Source organism: Vipera ursinii (genome assembly GCF_947247035.1).
Source record: "Vipera ursinii genome assembly, contig: scaffold_308, whole genome shotgun sequence".
NCBI classification, from domain to species: domain Eukaryota; kingdom Metazoa; phylum Chordata; class Lepidosauria; order Squamata; family Viperidae; genus Vipera; species Vipera ursinii.
In genome coordinates this window covers 1-22,147 of record NW_028148312.1, presented here as the reverse complement: position 1 = coordinate 22,147, position 22,147 = coordinate 1, and the positions used below count along the sequence as shown (strand labels likewise).

At 42.1% G+C, this 22,147-nt stretch overlaps 1 long non-coding RNA gene across 1 annotated transcript; it reads right to left on the bottom strand.

Moving 5' to 3' along the window:
- Positions 1–16,626: 16,626 nt before the first annotated feature.
- On the bottom strand, positions 16,627–20,501 carry LOC310650606. Its single transcript, XR_014494403.1, has 2 exons — positions 20,100–20,501; positions 16,627–16,914 (listed from the first exon to the last, which is right to left on the bottom strand). It is a non-coding gene; the product is annotated as an uncharacterized lncRNA (long non-coding RNA).
- Positions 20,502–22,147: the final 1,646 nt, after the last annotated feature.

Here is a 22,147-nt window from a genome sequence, read left to right as displayed (position 1 = left end):
ATTCTATTCCATATTTTCTATTCTATTCTATTCTATTTCTATTCTGTAATTCATATTCTATTCTATTCTATCCTGTAATTCATATTCTATTCTATTCTATTCTATTCTATTCTATTCTATTCTATTCTATTCTATTCTATTCTATTCTATTCTATTCTATTCTATTCTATTCTATTCTATTCAATTCTATTCTATTCCATATTTCTATTCTATTATTCTATTCTACATCCTATTCTATCCTATGCTATCCTATTCTAATTCTATTCTATTCCATATTTTCTATTCTATTCTATTCTATTTCTATTCTGTAATTCATATTCTATTCTATTCTATCCTGTAATTCATATTCTATTCTATTCTATTCTATTCTATTCTATTCTATTCTATTCTATTCTATTCTATTCTATTCTATTCTATTCTATTCCATTCCACTCCACTCCACTCCACTCCATATATTCTATTCTATTCTATTCTATTCTATTCTATTCTATTCTATTCTATTCTATTCTATTCTATTCTATTCTATTCTATTCTATTCTATTCTATTCTATTCTATTCTATTCAATTCTATTCTATTCTATTCTATTCCATATTTCTATTCTATTATTCTATTCTATATCCTATACTATCCTATACTATCCTATCCTATTCTAATTCTATTCTATTCCATATTTTCTGTTCTATTCTATTCTATTTCTATTCTGTAATTCATATTCTATTCTATTCTATTCTATCCTATCCTATTCTAATTCTCTATTCTTCTATTCTATTCTATTCTATTCTATTCTATTCTATTCTATTCTATTCTATTCTATTCTATTCTATTCTATTCTATTCTATTCTATTCTATTCTTCATTCCTATATTCTATTCTATTCTAATGTTTTATATAGAATAGAATAGATTGGAAGGAACCTTGGAGGTCTTCTAATCCAGCCCCTAACCCTAACCTACACCATCTCAGACCAGTGACTGTTTAGCCTCTTCTTAAAAATCTCCAGCGATGGAGCGCCCACAACTTCTGGAGGCAAGCAGTTCCACTGGTTAATGGTTCTCACGGGTCAGGAAGTTTCTCCTTAGTTCCAGGTTGCTTCTCTCTTTGATCAGTTTCCAGCCATTGTTTCTCGTCCTTCCCTCTGGTGCTTTGGTGAATAACATGACCTCCTCTTCTTTGTGGCAGCCCCTCAGATACTGGAGTACTGCTCTCATGTCTCCCCTATTTCTTCTTTTCCTTAGACTAGCCAGACCCAAGTCCTGCAGCCCTTCTTTGTATGTTTTAGTCTCCAGGCCTTGGATCATCTTATTTACTCTGAATTTTTTTCCAAACTCTCAACGTCTTTTTTGTGATGTGGTGACCAAAACTGGTTGCAGTATTCCAGGTGTGGCCTCACTAGAGTTTTATAAAGCGGTACTAATACTTTGCGTGATCTTGATTCTATGCCTCTGTTTATACAACCCAGGATTGTGTTAGCTTTTTTGGCTGCTGCAGCACACGGCTGGCTCACGGTCGAGTGATCGTCCACGAGGACTCCGAGGTCCCTCTCACAGTGACTGTTTTTTTTTAATTCCATTTATATCCCGCCCTTCTCCGAAGACTCAGGGCGGCTTACAAGCTTAGCAGTAGCCTTCATTCTATGTATATGCCTGCTTGTTGGGGCTTTCACACACACACCCCTAAGCGGCATTATTACAAAGTCAGCTTAATTGCCCCCAACAATCTGGGTCCTCATTTTACCTACCTCGGAAGGATGGAAGGCTGAGTCAACCTGGAGCCTGGTGGGACGCGAACCTGCACTAATTGCAGGCAGCTGGTGTTACTTAAGGAGGCCTTAGCCCACTGCTCCACCAAGGCTCTTGGTGTATTTGAACCAGGTCTCACCCGACCTGTATTTATATCTTTGATTTTTCCTGTTAAACTTTGCTTTTCTCCACACTGAAACTCATATGTTGTTGGATAGGGCCCATTGTTCAAGTGTGCCAAGATCTTTTTGGATCCTGAGTTTGTCTTCTGGGGTGCTGGCTACTCCTGCCAGTTTGGTGTCCTCTGCAAATCTGATGAGCTCCCCTTCAATTCCCTCATCTAAATCATTGATGAAGATATGATATATTTCTATATTTTGTCCAAGTTGGTACAAACATGTTAACCCCACATCCCAGTTGTTTCTTGAGAATCATCGTCAATCTTGAATTCTGTATCTAATAGAAATAAGCCAATTTTTTAAAAAATCTGAATAGCGATTCTACTTACAGCTCTGCGTATAACTTAATATTTAGATTTAAATTTAGATTCATTGCTGTCCTTCATTTTTTAACCAAAATCAACTCAGCCTTTCAAGCGTGAGTTGTTCCCTGAAATTGCCTGAAATGAAAGCACAGGATTGTGTTGTTTTGTCAGTTGGCTTTGCGGGAATTTGCGCTCGGAGCCCCCTCCAAAGAATCCCTGACATATTATGTTCCTTGCCTGTTTACTGGCATAAAAGCAAACAAGTAGAAATGCCAATGAAAATTAAAAAAAGGGGGCGAAACCGCTCTTAAAAACACAGGGGGGAAAAACAGGTCGCAGAGACGTTTTTATTGCCCAAAACAGCCCTGAAAATCAATAATCACAGGTAAGAGAGCAGGGAAGAAATAATCAAGAATTGAACAATGAAACCAAAGCGAAGAAATAAAAGCTGAAAACGGCGCAGAAGAAAGACAAGAAGGCATCTGTTTTTTGCAAAAGAAGCCAAAAGGTGTTTTTCCACCCCGCTGGAGAATAAGAGCGTGCGATATTTTATTTTCCCTTTGGGAAAGAGCAAACTCACGCACTCTCCCTGCGGTGTGGGTCCCCTGCTTGGTTTTGCAGGTGTCGTGTGTGGTTTTTTTTTTTCCAGGCCGCCGTTTCAAAAACTTGGCATTGTCTCCACGGGCTTCTTCACAGCGCCCGGCTTGCTATGATAGATTTTACACTACATTTATATTTCAAAAAGCTATTTGCCTTTTTTCCCTACTCTTGCAGAAAGGCAAAACAGCTCTAACAACTTGCAGATTCGTGAATCTGGGGGGGGGAGGGTTGCCCACCAAGTACATGGACTTTTTTTAAAGAGCGAAAAAGGGGAGGGAAAGAAGATTGCAGGAGAAAAAATGGCAAGTATTCACAGGATAAGAGGCTGGAAATAGGCTGGGTTGCAACCATTAAGAAAGAGCAAGCTTGGTCCAACAGTTATGGGACCAGTCTAGGAAGACGGCGAGTTCTAGTCCCGCCTTAGTCACGAAAGCCAGTTGGGTGACTTTGGGCCAATCGCCAGGAGACGGTGAGTTCTAGTCCCGCCTTAGTCACGAAAGCCAGTTGGGTGACTTTGGGCCAATCGCCAGGAGACGGTGAGTTCTAGTCCCGCCTTAGTCACGAAAGCCAGTTGGGTGACTTTGGGCCAATCGCCAGGAGACGGTGAGTTCTAGTCCCGCCTTAGTCACGAAAGGCAGCTGGGGGACTTTGGGCCAATCGCCAGGAGACGGTGAGTTCTAGTCCCGCCTTAGTCACGAAAGCCAGTTGGGTGACTTTGGGCCAATCGCCAGGAGACGGTGAGTTCTAGTCCCGCCTTAGGCATGAAAGCCGGCTGGGTGACTTTGGGCCAGTCACCCGGAGACAGTGAGTTCTAGTCCTGCCTTAGTCATGAAAGCCACCTGGGTGACTTTGAGTCGATCACCCGGAGACGGTGAGTTCTAGTCCTGCCTTAGGCATGAAAGCCGGCTGGGTGACTTTGGGCCAGTCACCCAGAGACAGTGAGTTCTAGTCCTGCCTTAGCCATGAAAGCCGGCTGGGTGACTTTGAGTCGATCACCCGGAGACGGTGAGTTCTAGTCCTGCTTTAGTCATGAAAGCCACCTGGGTGACTTTGGGACAATCACCGGGAGACGGTGAGTTCTAGTCCCTAATTCCACCGTCAGCATGCGTGGACTTCGACTCCCAGAATTCCCCAGCCAGCATGGTCTCTAAAGTCCTCATCTCTGAAAGTTATCAGGTTTAAAAGATATTGGATTAAACCATGTTTAGCCCTTCCCAGTTTCATCATCCTATGATTTCCTTTGCCTCTGTCTCATAAAATATATGCCAAAAAAATCACATTTTCCCAAGGAAAACTTCACCTCCGTTTTTTTCCCTTTGAAAAATAAAATAAAATTCAAAAGCAAATGATTCGCCCTCAGATATTTTTTTTTCTCTCCCATTCGCACGACACCATTTTGCAGATTGGGACCCAGCAGTGAACAAATTATTCTTAACAGCTTGTACATAGTGTCAACGTTTTTTATTAAAAAATGCATGAAAAATAACAAATTCTACCCTCCACTTCCTAACGGCTTTGAGCATGGAATTTTCCCTGTTTTACAGCCATCGAGCTAACCCTTAACAGCTCTCCAAATTTGTGGAAATAAAATATAACGATATTAAAATTACGGTACTTTTGATTTCTCCCCCCCCCCCCCGTAGTAGTTTCTGGCTGGTTTTAGCTTCTTCACAAGCGCCCCCTACTGTTTCTAACCATCTTTTTTTATTGTTCCCTAAATTTTTCTGGATGGAAATTGAGATTTCCTTTGCAATCAAAAAAAAAAAAATAATAATTCCTCCCCCCCTCTTTTCTTACCACCTTTGTTAAAACTTCATGATTATTTTTATTTTTGGACCATTGTTTTCAGCTGAAAGAAATCTCATCGAGCTGATTATTTTTTTCCCCCCGCAGAATTTTCTACCTTCTGCTCGAGAAGTATCGTAAAATAGATTTAAACATACTTGGCTCCAGATGATTGATATGGTTTTAAAAGTTATGAAATTAAAGAGGGGCGTTTTCAGAAAGACTACGTTAACAATTGCGTTGATTCCAGGAAGCTGCATAAAACCACAAATTATTTATCAAAGTATTATAGTTTCCACAGTGTACCTTTAATCCAGTTAGTTAGTTCCACCAATGGGGCAAAACCCAGATTCTCACCAGCCATCAGAATCTAATTCAAATTATAATAATAATAATAAAGTTGGAAGGGACCTTGGAGGTCATCTAGTCCAACCCCCCTGCTCAGGCAGGAAACCCTACACCCTTTCAGACAAATGGCTGTCCAGTCTCCTCTTAAAAACGTCCAGTGTTGGAGCACATTAGTTTTGAATGTGGTATGCAATTAATGTTTCATGATATTAATTAATGCTTCATATTCAGTTTTCAGCCAGAGATGTAAAGATTTGTGAGCCTTTGAAGATTTACTAAAAAAAAAAACCTGGAAATTTCTCCATATGTACGATTTCATTTTTAACCCTAACAAACGTGAGACAAACCTGGTTTGGTTAAGCCAAAAAAAAAAAAAACCATGAGAAATCAGGACATATTTTTTTCCAACCAAAAGTCCTCCACTTACAACAATTCATTTAGAGTTACAACGGCACTGGAAAAAAGTCACGTGACCCTTTTTTTCACACTTACGACCGTCACAGCATCCCCAGGGTCATTGTGATCAAAATTCAGAGGCTTGGCCACTGACTTTTTCATCGCGTGATCCTGGGGATGGTGCAAGGGTCTTCAGAGTTAAAAAAAAAAGGTCCTAAGCCCCTTTTTTCAGCGCCATTGTAACATGGAATAGTCACTAAATTAAACCATTGTAAGTTGAGGATCACCTGAGGACTAACAGCAGGAAAAATCTTTTAAAAATAAAAAAAAGTTTTAATAAATAGAAAATCTGAGCCTTTTTCTCCCCAATGCGTGAATTTCCATTTGGAGATATTTTTTAAGTTGATGAAACACACAGCCGGCTGAGTTGGGAAGCACGTTTAGCAGGTGTGACACGCAAATACACACACATGCTCACACCCAATTAAACCAACAAAATCCTATGGGGTGGAACCCGCAACGTTGCTGCCTCCTGGGGCGTTTATTTGTGCAAAGTGTCTCTGTCGCTTTTGGCAGCGTTGGAGATGGGGCTTAAATAATTCTTCCAAAAAAAAAAGAAACATTTGCTCCCCAAAATTTAAAAGAGGCTTTGCTTGTTGCTCTGCAAAACGTCCTTTTTATGCAGAAACATCGGCTCGGTGCAAAGAAACGATTCCATTTTATCGGCTCCGCTGCACAGAACACATTTTGTGGTTGTGTTCCTGCTGTGAAGGTATTTCCTGAGCATGTCAAGAATGTTTTTTTCCCCAATGGGGTTCCTCCCACCACCACGACTGTCAAAGGCTTGCAGTGTTTCCAAAGAGACGCATGCTGGGCCAAGTCCAGCAAAGCGCTGACCAGCTTTTGCAAACTGGCCAAAACCTGGTTAAAGTTGGCCAGGCTGGGTCTCCAGGTGTTCCGAGGGGCATATAACCCAAGCATTTTCTCGAAGGTGGTTTATTATTTTATTTTATTTTATTTTATACAGAAATAACAAAATAACAAGAGTTGGAAGGGACTCGGAGGTCATCTAGCCCAACCCCTGCTCAAGCAGAAGACCCTGACAGAATAACAAGAGGGGGAAGGGACCTTGGAGGTCATCTAGTCGAGCCCTCTGCTCCAGCAGGAAACCATAGAACGTGTACCAATCCAACAATATTTTACAAATCCCTGTGACTGCATTCCCAAAACATGGCAAACCATTCAAAAAAGAGGCCCATCATGGCTTAGCATATTTTATTTTATTTTATTAGTTTAATTTCTTATTTTAATTTAGCTTAACTTAGTTTAGTAGTTTAGTTTAGTTTATCTAAGTTTAGTATTTTATTTTATATTATTTTATATTTTATTATTTTATTATTTTTAAATTTTATTGGCCGTCAATCTCACCACAGGGTAATATTTGTATAGGTAGTCCTCCACTTAAGACCAGAACTGAGCCCCGAATTTCTCACTGCTAAGCAAGACAGTTCTTAGGTGAGTTTTGCCTCATTTTACGACCTTTCTTGCTGCAGTCCTTAAGTGAATCACTGTCATTGTTAAGCCAGTCACGGGTTTCTTTAGTGAATCCGGCTTCCCTCGTGGACTTCACTTGTCAGAAGGTCGCAAAAGGGGATTACATGACTCCACTGCGACCGTCGTAAGTACGAGTCAGTTGCCAAGTGGCTGAATTCTGATCACCTGACCACAAGGAGGCTGCAACCATCGTTAAGTGTGAAAAAAGGTCCTAAGTCCCCTTTTTCCAGTGCCTTTGTCACTTTGGATGGTCAGTAAATGGTTATAAGTCAAGGACTATCTGTCGACACCATATTTAGATAGATGTTGGCCAAAAACAACATACCGGCTGGGAATTCTGGGAGCTGTAGTCCATGCATCTTAACGCTGCAAAAGTTGAGAAAATGCATCCTTTTTTAAAAAGACAGATAGTCCTCAATTTACAACTGCTCGTTTAGTGACTATTCAAAGTTATAACAGCGTTGGAAAAAGGACTTATGACCATTTTTCACACTTATGACCGTTGCAGCACTCCCCAGGGTCACGTGATCAGAATTCGGATGCTTGGCAGCTGACTTGTATTTACGACAGTCGCAACATCCGGGGGGGGGGGGGTCACGTGACGCCTGGAGACAGCAGAATAGACGAGAAAGAACTGGAGAAGATAACAAAATACAAAGACCTACAAATAGAAATAGAAAGACTGTGGCAAAGGTAAGGAAGGGTAGTAGTACCAATAGTCATAGGCGCCTTGGGTGCAATCCCAAAACAACTGGAGCACCACTTGAACACCATCATCGGCATTGACAAATTCGCCATTAGTCAATTGCAAAAGGCAGCCTTTCTAGGAACTGCTTCCATCCTGCGACAAGATCTGGAATACCATCAAACATCCACATCTGCCTATCCCAGGTCCTTGGTAAGGACTCGATAGGTAGACAAAAATGCCAAATCCAGTCTGAACATCTGGCTGACTCTGCGATGATGATGATGATGATGATGATGATGATGATGATGATGTTTAATAATAATAAAAATAAAATAAAATAAAATAAAATAATAAAATAAAATAAAATAAAATAAAATAAAATAAAATAATAAAATAATAATAAAATAAAATAAAATAAAATAAAATAAAATAAAATAAAATAAAATAAATAAAATAAAAATAAAAATAAAAAAGTTGGAAGGGGCCTTGGAGGTCATCTAGTCCAACCACCTGCTCAGGCAGGAAACCCTATACCATTTCAGACAAATGACTGTCCAATCTTTTCTGCAGTGATTCACAACAACAGCGGCCCGAAAGGTTGTATAATGGGGCAAAAAAAAACAACTGTCTCTCTTAGCAACAAAAATGTTGGGCTTAATTGTGGCCGTAAGTCGAGGAGCACCTGTAATGCAGTTTATTTCAGTTTGTAAAACATACCTGGTGGAGGGGAGTAGATTTTTCTTCCCGAGAATTCCTTCAAAACTCAGTTTTAGGTACTTCAGAAATGAAACAACCACCCCAGGACAATAATAGCTGTATTTTAATTATCGCCAGTGGCTTTCTTTTTCCTCGTTGTTTGACGTGGAAAAATGTACAAGGCACAACACAAAAACATTGCGTTGAACGACACCGCGTTTAATTTTCAACTTTCCTTGTTTTGTGCGGCCGAGTTTGTGGATGGATCGCTCACAACAGTAATTTCCCCCTTTCAATATAGATGTTTCCTGGCTGATAAATTTGTTTCTTTCCCATTTTTGAAGGATCATAAATTTCTGCCAACAGGGGGGAAAATGATTTGTAAAGAAAAACAACTCTCTCTTTTTTCCTGTTAGCCTAGCTGTGGATTGAACGTCTGCACTGCAGGCAGAAGTCTGACCGGTGAGGCTTTGTCAGCTATGGGAAAGGGTGGATATATTAAAGACACACGAAGGCACAAATACAGGCCGGGCGAGATCTGGCTCAAAAACAGTCACTGTGAGAGGGACCTCGGAGTCCTCGTGGACGATCACTCGACCGTGAGCCAGCCGTGTGCGGCAGCAGCCAAAAAAGCTAATACAATCCTGGGTTGTATAAACAGAGGCATAGAATCAAGATCACGCAAAGTATTAGTACCGCTTTATAAAACTCTAGTGAGGCCACACCTGGAATACTGCAGCCAATTTTGGTCACCATTTCACAAAAAAGACGTTGAGAGTTTGGAAAAAGTGCAGAGAAGAGCAACTAAGAGGATCCAAGGCCTGGAGACTAAAACATACGAAGAAGGGCTGCGGGACTTGGGTTTGGCCAGTCTAAAAAGAAGAAGAAATAGGGGAGACATGATAGCATCGTTCCAATATTTGAGGGGCTGCCACAAAGAAGAAGGCACCAAATTATTCTCCCAAGCACCAGAGGGAAGGACGAGAAACAATGGTTGGAAGCTGATCAAGGAGAGAAGCAACCTGGAATTAAGGAGAAACTTCCTAACAGTGAGGACAATTAACCAGTGGAACAGCCTGCCACCAGAAATCGTGGGCGCTCCATCGCTGGAGATTTTTAAGAAGAGGCTATACAGTCACTCGTCTGAGATGGTACAGGTTCTCCTGCTTGAGCAGGGGGCTGGACTAGAAGACCTCCAAGGTCCCTTTCAGCTCTATTCTATTCTATATTCTAAAAGAAAAGATCCATAAAATAAAGGAGAGTTTCCCAATATTGGCAACTATAACTCCCCAAAAAGACCAAGACGAGGAGTTCTAGTCCCTCCTTAGGCACGAAAGCCAGCTGGGTGACTTTGGGCCAATTACCAGGAGACGGTGAGTTCTAGTCCCGCCTTAGGCACGAAAGCTGGCTGGGTGATTTTGGGCCAATCACCAGGAGACAGGGAGTTCTAGTCCCGCCTTAGGCATGAAAGCCGACTGGGCAACTCTGGGCCAATCACCAGGAGATGGTGAGTTCTAGTCCTACCTTAGGCATGAAAGCCAACTGGGTGATTTTGGGCCAATCACTAGGAGATGACGGGGAGTTCTAGTCCAGCCTTTGGCAAGAAAGCCGGCTGGGTGACTTTGGGCCAATCACCAGGAGACTGTGAGTTCTAGTCCAGCCTTAGGCATGAGAGCCGGCTGGGTGACTTTGGGCCAATCACCAGGAGACTGTGAGTTCTAGTCCAGCCTTTGGCAAGAAAGCCGGCTGGGTGACTTTGGGCCAATCACCAGGAGACGGTGAGTTCTAGTCCCGCCTTAGGCCTGAAAGCCGGCTGGGTGACTTTGGGCCAATCACCAGGAGATGAGGAGTTCTAGTCCCGCCTTAGGCATGAAAGCCGGCTGGGTGACTTTGGGACAATCACCAGGAGACGGTGAGTTCTAGTCCCGCCTTAGGCACAAAAGGCAGCCGGATGACTTTGGGCCAATCACCAGGAGACAGGGAGTTCTAGTCTCTCCTTAGGCATGAAAGCCAGCTGGGGGAGCTTGGGCCAGTCCCTCTCTCTCAGTCGAACCAACTTCACAGGGTTGTTGTTGGAAGAAGAGAAATAGGAGGAAGAAAGAGTATTGGGTACATTCACTGCCTATCATAAAGGTGGGATAAAAGAAAAAAAACCTAGCAAATAAAATAAAATAGATTAAAATCAAATCAACACTAGCAATTGTGAAAAAGTTCCAAAGTCAATGTTTTCAGTGTTGTTGTAACTTTATATAGAATAGAATAAACAGAGTTGGAAGGGGCTTTGGAGGTCATCTAGTCCAACCCTCTGCTCAGGCAAGTGACCCTCTACCATTTCAGACAAATGTCTGTTCCATCTTTTCTTGAAAATCTCCAGTGATGGAGCACCCACAACTTCTGGAGGCAGGATTGTTCCACTGGTTGATTGTCCTCACTTGTCAGGAAGTTTCTCCTTAGTTCTAAGTCACTAAATGAGTGGTTGTAAATTGAGGACTCTTTGTATCCTCCTGAATGGGTCCCAAACATCAACATGGCAGCTTTGGCGGGAAAAAAATATAAGCCAGGATCAAATAGTTATAGCTGGAGAGGAAATTTGATTTTAAAGTCAGGGAGAAAAATTGCTCTTTGTGCAAGGGTAGGAAACGGGCTTATGGAATAACAGAATTACAGAATCGGGAAGGGATCTTGGAGGTCATCTAGACCAACCCCCTGCTCAGGCAGGAGGTGCTATGTTAATTCAGACAAATGGCAGACCAGTCTCTTCTTAAAAGCCTCCAGGCATGGAGCACCCACAATTTCGGGTGGATTTGGGGGTCCTAACAAGGCCTCTTGAAGGGGACTCGGCTTTCACCCCTAAAATTGCAACGCTGAAAAGAACACGTTTGAAACCGCAGGGCTGATATTTTTTAAAAAATTTATGTTTATTTTTTTATTTTATTTTCTCCTCTTCTGCGCCATCAAGCATGCCAGGGGTCTCCTGCAAAGCATCAGCCAGCAATTTAATTTATTATTTATTTAATTGATGCATTTAATGTATTGATTGGTGTGTTTTATCGGTGCCGCTTGTATAAACTTTGCCAGGGATCTCCAGCGAAAAAAATCAACCAAGATTTGCAACTTGTGTGTTGTTTGGTTGTTCAGGGGTGTGTCTATTTATTTCAACTTTTACATGTAGTCCTCGACTTTCAACCGTTCATTTAATGACAGTTCAAAGTTACAACGGCATTGAAAAAAAGGGATTATGACCGTTTTTCACACTTATGACCGTTGCAGCATCCTCATGGTCATGTGGTCAAATGCTTGGAAACTGACTCGTGTTTACGACGGTTGCAGTGTTCCGGTGTCACGTGATCCCCTTTTGCGACCTTCTGACAAGCAAAGCCAATGGGGAAGCCAGATTCACTTAACAACCAGGTTACTAACTTAACAACTACAGTGATTCACTTAACAACTATGGCAAGAAAGGTCGTAAAATGGGGAAAATTCATGTAACAACAGAAATGTTGAGCTCATTTGTGGTCAAAAGTTTAGGATTACCTATACCTTACTATATTTTTCTGTTTTGTTTTGTTACCGTATTTTCCGGCGTATAAGACGACTTTTTAACCCATGAAAATCGCCTCAAAAGTTGGGGGGTCGTCTTATACGCCAGAAAATACGGTATGTTATTTTGTTTCATTTACTTATTTTATTTTACTTACTTTATTTATCTTACTTTATTTTATTTGCTTTACCTTATTTTATTATTTTAGTTTACTTAGTCACTTTTATCATACTTTATTTCATTTTACTTTATTTTATTTTACTTTGCTTAATATTTTACGTTATTTTACTTACTTTGCCTCATTTTATTATTTTACTTTAATTCCTTTGTCTTACTTTATTTCGTTTTGCTTTATGGTACTTTATTTTACTATTTATGTTACTTTGCTTAATTATCTCTGATTACTTTAATTATTTTACTTATATTGCCTTATTTTATCTTGCTTTGCTTAATACTATATTTATTTTACTTACTTTGCCTTATTTTATTATTTTATTTCGTTACTTTATCTTACTTTATTTTATTTTACTTTTCTGATACCTTATTTTACTTCATTATTTTATTTTATTTTACATATTTTGCCCTATTTTATTTGATTTTCCTCTCTGCTTGGTTTTTCAAAAAAAACACAAAAACTACAAGAATCGCATCAACCGACTTTTGTTGGCTCAGCCCAGGTGACCAAACAAACCATGTTCCCGACTCACAAAAAACCCCACACCCACACCCCCCAACTGAGCTTAGCCCTAGCCAAACCTCACATGCACAGCCCCTAACAGTTCTCCGTTGTGTGTTGTGCAACGACAGCCACACCAGGGTGCAAGAATGCCTCTGTCTTCTGCACACCAAGCGTGACCAAACCAAACACCCTCGGCCAACATTCGTGGTTGGAAGAGAAGGTTAAAGGAGGCGACGGAGGAACAACCCAGCCCAGCTGGTCAAAAGAATCTATCATGTTTTCCAGTTCCCCATTTGGGGAGAATTTTTGGGGTGATCATCATGCCCTCTTAAAGCAGGCCGGCTGGGGGATTCTGGGAGTGGAAGTCCACCCCTCTTAAAGCATGGCTGGCTGGGGGATTCTGGGAGTGGAAGTCCACCCTTCTTAAAGCATGCCGGCTGGGGGATTCTGGGAGTTGAAGGCCTCCCCTCTTAAAGCATCCCAGCTGGGGGATTCTGGGAGTGGAAGTCCTCCCCTCTTGAAGTACGGTATGTGTCATAGTTCCGACAGATCTAATTCTTCAAAGAACCTCGAGGCAATGCTGCTGGCTGGGGGATTCTGGGAGTTGAAGTCCTCCCATATTAAAGGATGCTGGTTGGAGAATTCTGGGAGTTGAAGTCATCCACTCTTAAAGCATCCTGGCTGGGGGATTCTGGGAGTGAAAGTCCACCCATTTTAAAAGCTTGCCGGCTGGGGGATTCTGGGAGTGGAAGTCCACACCTGTTAAAGCATGCCGGCTGGGGGATTCTGGGAATTGACGTCCTCCCCTCTTAAAGCATGCCGGCTGGGGGATTCTGGGAGTGGAAGTCCTACCTTCTTCAAGCATGGCTGGCTGGGGGATTCTGGGAACTGAAGTCCACCCAAACAAATTTTTAGCACTTGAGAGAAATGGAGAAATTCCTTTGCTCAGTTGTGCTCAGTTGTCATTATGACTTTTTTGACTCATTCCACCAGGGGTGTCCGCAGACATGAGGGCAAAAAAGTCAAGATGGCTTTCCAAAGTCTACAATCAACACAACCGGTTCTTTTTCCACGTGCATCACATGGGGTGTGTGTGTGTGAAGTAATATTAATTTGGTTTAAAGAAAGTACAATTTGTTTAATTATCTGCACTAGATATTGATCATTACTGCTAGATTGGATTAGTCTCCTCCACTAATTAAATCAATCTGCTTAGCAATAATTTTAGCTGCATTTAATTTTATGCATATATAAATATGGATCAAATCGAGAGTCTTCTTCCTCGTCCAGGAGCTTTTACGGGGGTGTGTGTGTCAAAAACAACTCCTATTTAAAAAAAAGTGGAATTTAAGAAGCCATGCTAAATTTCCTACAAATTGATTACAATAGAGGTTGCATTGACCACAACTGAGCTCAAAATTTATGTTGCTAAATGAGACATCTATTAAGTGAGTTTGCTCCACTTTACGACTATTCTTGCCACAGTTTTTTAGTGAATCCCTGCAGCTGTTAAATAAGCCGCTCGGTTGTTAAATGAATCTGACTTCCCCATTGACTTTGCTTGACAGACAGTCGCAAAAGGGCATCATGTGACCCCGGGACACGGCAAGCGTCGTAAGTATGAGTCAGTTGCCAAGTGCCTGAATTTTGATCATGCGACGGTGGGGAACGATACAACAGTAGTAAGTGTGAAAAAGGGTCATAATTACTTTTTTTTTCCAGTGCTCTTGTAAGTTTGGTCACTGAACAAACGGTCGTAAGCTGAGGATCAGATGTATTTTCAGATTTTGAGCCTCTGCGCCAGGCGTCACTGAGCGCCTCATTGTCAAAAGCCATTTATGGCACTCCCAGTCACGATATTTTTCAACACGATTAATATTTCTTTTAAAAATGTAATTTTTCTTGGTGGGACTCTCATCTCTCTGCAATTCTGGGCCATTTGTAAGTCATTTTTGTCCGGTTGCTTTGGCAGATTGTACACAGCACCCACAAGGCGGGAGGGTGAAAAATGATGTGCGTTTATTTTTGCAAATGGAGTTTATTTCTTATTTTTTGAGGCTTTGGGTTGAGTTGGCAGGCGGGTTGGCTGAGAGATATTTTTTTGCTCTTAGCTACTCCGACTCTTTGAGAATGAGTTGCATACAATTAAGTTCAGGCAGTCCTTCACTTACAATAATTCATTTACTGACCGTTCAAAGTAACAATCGCACTGGAAACCGAGACTTATGACGGTAGGGATGTAATTTATTCATTGAATGACTATTTGAAGTTACAATGACACTCCAAAAAGTGACTTATGACCGTTTTTCATACTTATGACCGTTGCAGCATTTTCCCCATGGTCACGTGATCAGAATTTGGGTGCTTGGCGACTGACTCATATTTACGACAGTCGCAGTGTCCCAGGATCACGTTATCCCCTTTTGCGACTTTTTGACAAGCAAAGTCAATAGGGGAAGCCAGATTCGCTTAACGACCACGTCACTAATTTAACAATGGTTGAGATTCACTTAACGACTGGGGCAAGAAAGGTCATAAAATGACACAAACTCACTTAAGCAATTGCCTTGCTTAGCAACAGAAATTTTGGGCTCAGTTGTGGTCGTAAGCTGAGGACTAGAATCCATCAGTTTATTAATTGGCTGAAAAGCAGGGGCTGCTTCCCCACCACTGGCCATGATTGTTAAGTGAATCACTGCAGTTTTCAGGTGAGCCGGCTTCCCCCCACGGACTTGGCCTGTGGGAAGCCGGCAGGGAAGGTCGCAAATGGGGATTACGTGACTGGTGGGGGGGGACCCTCCCCATATCATAGACACAATAATAATAATAATAATAATAATAATAATAATAATAATAATAATAATAATAATAATAATAATAATAATAATGAGGAGGGGGAGGAGGAGGAGGAGGAGGAGAAGAAGAAGAAGAAGAAGAAGAAGAAGAAGAAGAAGAAGAAGAAGAAGAAGAAGAAGAAGAAGAAGAAGAAGTTGGAAAGGACCTTGGAGGTCATCTAGTCCAACCCCCTGCTCAGATGGCTGTCCAGTCTCTCCTTAAAACTTCCCAGTGTTGGAGCATTCACAGCTTTTGGAGGCAGGTTGTTCCACTGGTTAATTGTTCTCACTGTCAGGAAATTTCTCTCCTTGATGAGTTTCCATCCGTTGCTTCTTGTCCTGCCTTCTGGGGCTTTGGAGAATAGCTTGACTCCCTCTTCTTTGGGGCTGCCCCTGAGATACTGGAAGACTGCTATCATGTCCCCCCTCATCCTTCTCTTCATTAAACGAGACATACCCAATTCCAGCAACCGTTCCCTATATGTTTTAGTATGAGGACTGGTCATAGGTCTCTTTGGAAAGAAAGAAAGAAAGAAAGAAAGAAAGAAAGAAAGAAAGAAAGAAAGAAAGAAAGAAAGAAAGAAAGAAAGAAAGAAAGAAAGAAAGAAAGAAAGAAAGAAATCTGCTTCCCTCTAGTGGCCAAAGGCATCGTGAAACTCTCTTTTATTTTCCTAGATTCGATTCGATTCTCTTCGTCGCAAAATTTAATACGAATTCAGCAAACATTTTGCCTTGCTTTGGACCCAAAAACTGGCCAAAGAAGAAGAAAATTGGGAATTTTGCCCATAGACCACATTTCCCCAGAACAGAATTTTGGGGGGATGCTTTTTATATATTAATTATGAAATTATATCCCTGCTTTTCTGTTTGATTAAAAATAAAAGAGGCAATTACAGGCAGACCTTATGACCATAATTGAGCCCAAATTTTCTGTTGCTAAGCAAGACAGTTGTAAGATGAGCCTTGCTCCATTTTACGACCTTTCTTGCCAGATGTTGGATCTCTCCTAACCAGGTTAAATGCTTCACATGAACAAACCAGCATTCTCTGCTTACTTTCACACTAACTTGAATCCCTACAGTTGTTCATTTAACAGCCAGGGGTAAGAAAGGTCATAAAAATGGGGACGAAACCCACTGAACAACCGTCTCGCTTAGCAACAGAAATTCAGGCCTCAATTGTGGCAGTAAGTCAAGGACTGACTTTAGTGGCAGGACTCGAATGCAGAACTCCCAAGGCCACTGACTAACCAGGATGGCAAATTGCAACCCAAACAACACTATATAGACAAAACATTTATTTTATTTTTTTTGCAAAATGCAAGACACACAATGACACCCCATGGCAGGAGAAGGGACCACGGTCCTTGTGTCACAGGTCATCAGAGCATGCGGTGAGTGCCACAAGACCCCACAAGTGCAGCAAGGGCCTCCTAGTCAATCTCTCCAGAGATCAAGACTGTGAAACATCCCGGACGGATGAAATAAACTTTTTTGCCATTCACCCATCGGTAGTAACTGCAAGATCGCCTCCTGGTTTTCTGTCTGGGAAAAATCTGATTTTTCATCTCCTGGAAAAGAGGAATAAATGAATAAGAGCAGGAAGGGGACCTTGGAGGTCTTCTAGCCCAACCCCCTGCCGGGAGAGGCTGGGAATAGGGCCCATCAGGCCATGGCCAAGCTCCTGCTCTTAAGGACCCTTCCTCAGTTTGGAGATAAATCCACCCATTTGTAAAAAAAAACCTACGAGGGGCTTTGTGGCCAAGCAATCACAGGCAATCCTAAACTTACAACCGGTCATTTAGTGACCATTCAAAGTTACAACAGCACTGTAAAAAGGGACTTACGACCGTTTTTCACACTTACAGTCCACTGCAGCATCCCCGGCCTCACGTGATCAAAATTTAGAGGCTTGGCAACTGACTCATACTTATGACGGTCGCAATGTCCTGGGGTCACGTGATCCCCCTTTGGGGGCTTCCTGACCGACAAGGTCAATGGGGGAAGCCAGATTCACTTAAAGGTTGGGTGACTAACTTCACAACTGCAGTGATTCGCTTAACAAATGGGGCAAGACAGGTCGTAAAATGGGGCGAAACCCGCTTAAAAACTGCCTGACTTAGCAACAGAAATGTGGGACTCAATTGTCGTCGTAAGTCGGAGACTGCCTCTGGGCACATTTGCAAACCAGACCAATAAACCGTCTAGCTGAGATTCAGCCTAACGGTTGTACAGATACAGATGCTGGGTCCCTCCTAACCAGATTAAATACATCACATGAACAAACCAGCATTCTTGGCTTATTTTCACGCTAACTTTCCCCCTACGAACCCACTGTCCCCTGTTTTTGGGGGGGAGGGCGGAAGGACTCCCATCCTTCCAGGGTGAATGTGGAAAACTCAACCTGAGTTAGGGAAAGCATTTCTGAAGAGTGCCCCCAAAGTGAGCAAAGCAGGTCAGGGTTCTGAGATCAAATCCTGACAGATGTGCTCACCGGCATGGGTCCTCCGGCAGAAAGCTCTGGGTCGCCTTCTGCTCCTCGCAGGACCCCAGGTTGGGTCGTCTCCGGAAGAGTCCCAGCCCAGCTCAGCACCAGCAGCATGGCCAGTAGCACCCACACACCCCGCATGATCCCCGCAGTCAGAAATGCAGCTCCTCAGGGACGGTGGAAACCTCTCTGGCCGGAGAAGGTGACGACCAGGAAGGCAGGTTCAAGAGATGATCTGAAGACCTCGTTAAATAGGGAAGGAAGTTCTCGGAGGGAGGGGGGCAGGAAGGGGAAGGACCGGGTTCCCACATGGGGATTGAGGAACCTGGAGGTTTAACGGACAAGGTTGGGCTGGCGGGGGGGGGGGAATCACACAACATACGGCAGTTTTGGCTGGGGGCAAAAAACAGGATCTTTTTATTTTTAAGTGACTTTTTAGAATATTTCTCCATCTTCCCAGCGTGTGAAGCCCACTGCACCTGTTGGGCAGCGGGGGAACAACCAGCTTCCACCTGGCTAAGCTTCCTAGAGCCAGCATGAAGGCATCCGAGCGACGACGGTTGGCATTGACGCTGCTGCACAGCAGGGAAAATGCAGATGTTTAGAGCAGAGGGGTTTTTTTAAAAAAAAAATGGGAAATTTAAGGTTTATGGACTTCAACTCCCATAATTCCCCATGAACGGATGGATGAAGTCCTAGGATACCCCAGAGAGGATATTTGGACTTTGATTCCCAGAGTTCCCCAGCCAGCAGGTGCAAATTTCAATACCCAGAATTGCCTATCCAGCATGCTGGTTAGGGAATCCTGGGAGTTGAAGTCCACCCCTCTTAAAGGATGCTGACTGGGGGATTCTAGGAGTTGAAGTCCTTCCCTCTTAAAGCATGTCAGCTGGGGGATTCTGGGAGTGGAAGTCCTCCCCTCTTAAAGCATGTCAGCTGGGGGATTCTGGGAGTGGAAGTCTACCCCTCTTAAATCATGGCTGGCTGGGGGATTATGGGAGTGGAAGTCCTCCCCTCTTAAAGCATGGCTGGCTGGGGGATTCTGGGAGTGGAAGTCCTCCCCTCTTAAAGCATGGCTCGCTGGCGGATTCTGGGAATTGAACGTCAGACATCGTTGCCAGGATAGTAAAAGCCTGGTTTAAATAAACTGAGATGCCATCTTCCAAGAGTTAGGGGCATCGCTTGGAAAGGCCGAGAATAGTTAAACCAGAGTTATTATCATCATGTCAAAGGCAAAAAGAAGAAAACCAGTTGAGAGTGTAGTATGGAACATATAACCTTCATAAATTTTATTTATTTAAATATCACATTTAGAGAAACTCCATCTGTAGTTGAAGTCCACACACCTCACAGCCGCCAAGTTTGAGAAACTGATCTAATAAGTTCCCTTTCTGGATACAGGTAGTCCTTGACTTACGACTGTTCATTTAGTGACTGTTTGGCACTAGGAAAAGTGGCTCTTTCTATCCCATTCACATGTTGCGCTTTGGGTTCACTCACACCCACAACTGAGGCCAGCCTTTCAATTGTTAAGCGAGGTGTTATTAACTGATTAAACACCCAATTTTTCCACGAATTTTTTCCCCACGATTCGATTGTTAAGCGAATCACTGCAGTTGTTAAGTGAATGTGGTCGTTAAGCGAAGCTGGCTTCCTCCACTGAGTTGGGCTCACTCACATACAAGTAGTCCTCGGTTTACGGCCACAATCGAGGCCAGCTTTAAGCAAGGTTTAAGTGAGTTGCACCCGATTTCGCAACCCATTTTGCCACAGTCCTTAAGGAAATCATTGCAGTCGTTATGCTAATCACGTGGCCGTTAAGCGAGTCTGGCTTCCCCCGTCGATTTTCCTTCCCAGGAGCCAGCTGGGAAGGCCACAAAATGGATCTCTTGAGACGCTGCAACCACTGAAAACGATTTTGATCGTGTGTCTTGTTGAGGATGATGCATCGGTCGTAATTGTGAGGATCGGTCGTTAAGTTCCCTTTTTTTGGCGCCGTTCTAACTCAGGGCGGTCACTAAACGAATGGTTGCATACCAAATCAGAGAGAAATGGAATTTGATGGCTGTTGGATAACACAAAGCAAGATGCTGAAATAAAAAAGCAAAGGAGGGTCCGTGAAGCCTCCATGGTGGGGTCCAGCCCGTGTGAGAAGTAAGAGCGATTGGATTGGTCCTTCCTAACACACACACACACACACACACAGAGGTTCAGGTTGCCAGGCATTGTGGGAGTATCCCTGGCATATCCGTCATTTGGGATTGTTACCACTTAAGGGGCCGAAGGCTCCAGGTTTGGGGGTCTGCAGATGCCTCTGGCTTTCCTGGATAAATTTCTTCCACCAAGCTTTGGAGATTCTGGACGCTTCAATCTGGATTGGAAAGAATGATGAGAGAGGAGTCAGAAGAGAGGAATTTTTTTTTAAAAAAATGGGGCGAGGAGTTTCCTTCCGGTCTTGGTATAGGCAGGTTCTATTGCTCGAGCAAGGGGCTGGACTAGATGATCTCCAAGGTCCCCACCAGCTCTATTCTATTCCATTCCATTCCATTCCATTGTGTTCTATTCTATTCTATTCTATTCTATTCTATTCTATTCTATTCTATTCTATTCTATTCTACAACCCTATCGTATCCTATTGTATCCTATCGTATCCTATCCTATCCTATCCTATCCTATTCCGTTCCGTTCCGTTCCGTTCCGTTCCGTTCCGTTCCATTCCATTCCATATTCTATTCTATTCTATTCCATTCCATTCCTATTGTATTCCATATTCCATTCCATATTTTCTATTCTGTTCTATTCTATTCTATTCTATTCTATTCTATTCTATTCTATTCTATTCTATTCTATTCTATTCTATTCTATATTCCATTCCATTCCATATCTACTCTATTCTATCTATTCTATTCTAATTCTATTCTTTCATTATTCTATTCTATTCTATTCTATTCTATTCTATTCTATTCTATTCTATTCTATTCTATTCTATTCTATTCTATTCTATTCTATTCTATTCTATTCTATTCTATTCTACAACCCTATCGTATCCTATCGTATCCTATCATATCCTATCCTATCGTATTGTATCCTATCCTATTCCATTCCATTCCGTTCCGTTCCATTCCATTCCATATTCTATTCTATTCTATTCCATTCCATTCCATATTCCATTCCATTCCTATTGTATTCCATATTCCATTCCATATTTTCTATTCTATTCTATTCTATTCTATTCTATTCTATTCTATTCTATTCTATTCTATTCTATTCTATTCTATTCTATTCTATTCTAATTCTATTCTACAACCCTATCCTATCCTATCCTATCCTATCCTATCGTATCCTATCCTATCCTATCCTATCCTATCGTATCCTATCCTATTCCATTCCATTCCATTCTATTCTATTCTATTCCATTCTATTCCATTCCATTCCATATTTTCTATTCTAATTCTATTCTATTTTCTATTACTATTTCTATTCTATTCTATTCTATTCTGTTTTCTATTCTATTCTATTCTATTCTATTCTATTCTATTCTATTCTATTCTATTCTATTCTATTCTATTCTATTCTATTCTATTCTATTCTATTCTACAATTCCGTTCCATTCCATATTCCATTCCATATCTATTCTATTCCATTCTATTCTTAGAAAAGGTGTGTCTGTGTGTGTGTGTAAATTTTCAGATGCCATTCACAATATCTTCCTCCGCAACAAGCATGCATGGAGTTTGCAAGACCATAGAAAATAAATACAAGTAGTCCTTAACTTACAACACTTCACTTAGTGACCGTTCAAAGTTACAACGGCACTGGAAAAAGTGAGTTATGACTGTTTTTCCATACTTACAACCATTGTAGCATCTCCATGGTGACACGATCAAAATTTGGGTGCTTGGCAACCAGTGTGTATTTATGACAGTTGTGGGGTCCCGGGGTCAAGTGATCACCACTTATGACCTTCCTAGCTGGCTTGTGACAAGCAAAGTCAATGGAGGAGGCCGGATTCACTTAACAGCCATGTGATTCGCTTAACAACCGCAGCGATTTGCTAAAAACCATGGCAAAAAGGTTGCAAAATTGGACGGGACAGACTCAACGACTCCCTTGCTTAAGGATGGAAATGCTGGTCACACCATTGTTAAGTGAACCTGGGCTTCGCGACTGACTCTGCTTGTCAGGAGATCACGTGACCCTGCGACTATGCGACCGTCCTACGTGCCCCATTGTTGCCGTAAGTTGAGGACTACCAGCAAAGGCATGATACATAATGGACTTGCTCAATATTTGGAAAGGACAGTCCTAACATGGGG